Source organism: Antrostomus carolinensis, unplaced genomic scaffold (genome assembly GCF_000700745.2).
Source record: "Antrostomus carolinensis isolate BGI_N321 unplaced genomic scaffold, ASM70074v2 scaffold26024, whole genome shotgun sequence".
Classification (NCBI taxonomy): Eukaryota; Metazoa; Chordata; class Aves; order Caprimulgiformes; family Caprimulgidae; genus Antrostomus; species Antrostomus carolinensis.
Genome location: NW_010309075.1, coordinates 1 through 4,137, shown reverse-complemented (window position 1 = coordinate 4,137; position 4,137 = coordinate 1).

The window sequence follows — 4,137 nt, the reverse complement described above, 5'->3', positions numbered from 1 at the left end:
CCCCCAGCCACCACATGTCTGGCAGCGGGACTGGGGACGCCCCTGTGGTGGGTACCTACCCCTTGCACGCCATCAGGGATGTTGTAGGCAACCTGGAGCGTTAGGTCTCGGTAGTAGCCAGGCAAACTCTGAGACAGGGAGGAGATCCTGAATGTCCCTGAGATCTTGTGGCTCGAGGCGACTGAGGAGGAGCTGCAGCAAGCTGGCTGGACACTGTCTGCTGCAAAACATGTCCTGCACAAGGCGTGACCGCAGGGGGCCTGGCAGGTCACACTGGAGCCCTGGCAAGCATCACACTGGCCCAGAGGGGTCTTGCTGCTTTCCTGCCCAAGCCCGGGGCCTCTTGTCTGCTGCGATGAGAGGTCAGGCTCCTCCTGCACATTGCTCCTGCCTGCGGGGAGCAGGGCCCGTTCCTGGCCCCTGGGCTCTGCTGCAGACGACCGTTCGGCTGTAGACTCGGGTGTCTCAGCAGCCGTAGCCCCGTACAGCCAGGTGGGCAGGGAGCGAGGAGCACCGTCTGCTGCAGGGACTGGGGACCGCAGCTGTCCCACTGCTTCAGTGGGGCCTTCTCTGCTCTTGTCTCTTGTGAGCTGGAATCTGTCTGGCAAAACCTGCTTTAGCCGTGCAATGTCAGGCTCCCCCCCAGAGAGTTTTGTCTTTGGCAGTTCCTGGGACTCCCTCAGATCAGCAGGACTTGGCTTATCCACTATGTGAGGGCTGAGAGGGCTGCTTCCTCCTTGCACAGCCCCAGAATCAATGGGGGAATTGGCCTCCTCCTGCCCCAGGGCTTGCTGGAACCTCCAGGGACTGGGGGACCTCTTTTCCTCAGCCTCTGGCAGCCAGAAAGCCTGGGGCACATCTGTGTGATCTGCTTTATCGCTAATGTTCAGGTGCTGCAGGCCCATCTGGAGGGACTCCAGGCTGCTGGGAAGGGCTGCACCCAGCACCGTGTCCTGGCTTCTGCTTGACTGGATGACACTCGAGTGCCCTGTACTCTCTGGTCCTGGAGACAAGGATGAAGACTTCAGGGCATGGAGCCTCCTGGAAGAAAACACATGGAAGGCCTCAGTCACTCCTGGCAGCACCTCCTTGGGACAGGCAAGATACAGCTTGTACTTGTCTTTGCTGAGTCCAACCTGGAGGGAGTTTCCTCGCAAGAGGCTGCACAGTTCACTCAGGGCACTGTCATCTGGACCATCTACAGCGAGCTCTGAGTAGCTCATACTCTGAAACACAAGGTCAGGACACTTCTGCACAAGAGCTTCCACCTTCCATTTAGCCTGGAAAAGCTTGCTCCTGTCCACGGCCTCCAGTGTCAGCACAGTGCAGTCCCCAGTACAACGCTCTGAGATCTGCACGCCTCCGTCCCTGCACAGGTCATCAAGAGCAGAGCAGCAGACGTCTTTCAGGTAAGACCACTGCAGAGAGTCCAGGCTCATTTCTTCACTCACCCTACTGCCTCCGCTGCCTGTCCTGCCACTGTCTTGGGACTTGTCACTTTCCTTTGACCTTGGCAGGGAGAAGCTGTTGGAACGTCGCAGGAGAGGCCTGGATTCAGAGTGTTTAGACTCTAAAGCAGAGGAGGTCCTTGTCACATCAAAGGCACTAGAAGTGCTATTGAGGGGGTGGGGCTTGATGGGACCTGAGCTTTTAGAGTCCCCAGGCTGCTGTGAAGTGCTGTTTTCTTTGCCCCCAAAGGGAGACAGAGCCTTGTGTCTTGTAAGCCTGGCACCTCCTTTCACAGGGTCCCGTTCTTTGGGGTCCTTCTGTTGAGACTCTGCTGCAGACCCCAAAATCACATCTGTTGTAGAGACATAAGACTGGTACTGCTGGGTCAGTGCTGTTGGGTCACTTGGACCTAGAGCCTCTGTCTCTGATAAGTGCTTTCCAGAAAGCTGCGCCTGTTCCACTGGTGGAGAGTCCTGATTCAGCAAGAGGCTACGACTGGCCTGAGACCTGTCAGCTTTCAGAGTGCTGAAGTTGGCAGCTAGCTTGAGCTCACCTTTCAGCTCCAGCCTGCCTGGGCTGAGCCTTGAGGTTGAGGTGTCCACAGGCGCTTTGGGCTTGTGCAGTGCAGCCTTTGTGGGGCGCGAGGTTGCTGGGTTTGAGGGCAGGGAGCTGCCAACCGTGCGTGCAGCACTTCTTCTGGTGCTGAAATCCTGAAGGTACTGCTTGGCCTGAGAGACATCAACGAGGTTTCCAATAAGATAAAGCTGCTTCTCATCCTCATGGCAGAGCAAATGGGGATACAGTTTCTGCAGCTCCTGTGTCAGAGCCTGGAGTGCCTGGCTGTCCATATCCAGTCCTCCCTTAGTGATCTTCTCCTTGCGCAAGCTCACCTCCAGCTGCTGGTAAAGCTGCTGCAGGGCCAGACAGGCCTGGCGCAAGGCATCCATGTCCCCAGACACACCTGCAGAGGGTTGGAGGTACAGCATGGCGATGCCGTCACTGCTAACATCCACTACATCCACACGATGCTGGCGTAGCACACCTTGGTACTCAGCAGCACAGAACCTCTGCATGTACAGGTAAATGTCTGAGTCCATCACTAGGGAAAAGTCCTCCAGCTGTTCCACAGCTTCCCCATCCACTGGGCCCCGAGGTGACGGGACTTTAGTTGCCTTTTCACACACCTGGTCCCAGTTTGGCAGCTTTGCTGTCTCTCGTGCTGACTCAGTGGAGTCAGGTACTTGCTGGTGATCGTGCACTCTGGTCTCCACAGGGCTGGAACCTGGCAGGAGGATCTCTCCAACGTCTTGGCTCTTAAGGTTCAGGCTGCCCAGCAGGTCTCTGCTGAAGGCTTGCAGCTCAGTGAAAGGTCCCTTGACTATGCAGTATGTGTTCCTGGGGTCAAAGTTGAACTGCACATTGCTGTAGCCTTTCTGCAAGTTCCTCAGGAGGGTTTTGCCAGCAGGGAGTTTGCTATAGTCAACTACCACACAAGCACGGATGAAGATCTGCAAGTAGATAGCAAGGGAGTGAGAGAGCAAGGACCAAAAATAACACCCTCCAAGGCACAGGGGCAGGCAAAAGCACCTAACACTTGCCACAGCCCCTGCATTGTTATGACAGAAGAGACGACATGATCCACCATGTCTCTCAGCATCTTGCTTTCAAATGAGATGGGAGCATCACACAGGCAGGACTGAAAAACCCAGCCAGACTGAGCAACTCCTGGACTTTGTGCCCACAGTCAAAAGCTTTCTGCAAACAAGGAACGCGAGGGGCAAATCGCACAGAGATGTGGCCCCACTCCTAAAGGGTGGGAGCTCTGAAAACAGCCCAAACACAAGAAATCTACTATCCTTTCTGCATCTGAAATACAGTTGCCCTCTTGCTCTCCCAGAGCCTCAGCTGCAGACCTTTGAGCAGCCTGGAGTCACAGGCTTGCAGAAAGGTCTGCAATGCCAGGCTCACCCGCACACCCTTGTCTTCAGTGCTCAGATATGAAAACATGAGACATGGCTACTGCCATACTCTCCTGAACCTGGAGGAAGAGACAAGAACTCCCCAGCGCCTCCCAGACACCAGCATGTCTGTTTCCTAAGCTCTCCTGAGAAGGAGAGAGAAAAACTACTGTGCATGACATGGTAGGGGCGTTAATAGGATCCCCCTTGGGTCACCAGATGGGCTGGGGAAAAAGTGCCTCTTCCCTCCAGTCCAACTATTCTTCTTTGCTTTGACAGGCACAAATACAAGTGCACAGCCTGCCTGGCTGTCCCCGTGTTATTAGCACAGGAAAAAAGAATTCCTCATTTGAATATGAATAAAAATAGATTTGCTTTAAGACTAATTAAGATTAAAGGAGAGTTCGAGGTCTCCCTTCACAGCATGTCTGCCAAGCACAGAGCTGGTCTGGGAGCCAGCTGGGGCTGTTGTGGCCTCACGGGCAGGAGCCATCTGCTCCTCGCTACCTCATCGGGGCTCAGCTCCGCGTGCGCCGTCACTTCCAGCGGGTATTTCTTCCCTCCAATTGACAGCACGTGATTCTTGGCCTTCAGGATCCTCTGGGCCACTGGGTGGGAAAAGCCATCGGGCATCCATGTCAATCCAGCCCCGTGCCCAGGAGCTGCAGACCCGTCCCTGCCCTGAGCACGCAGGGATGTGGGGCAGGAGAGGACGGGGATGGAGGGCGGG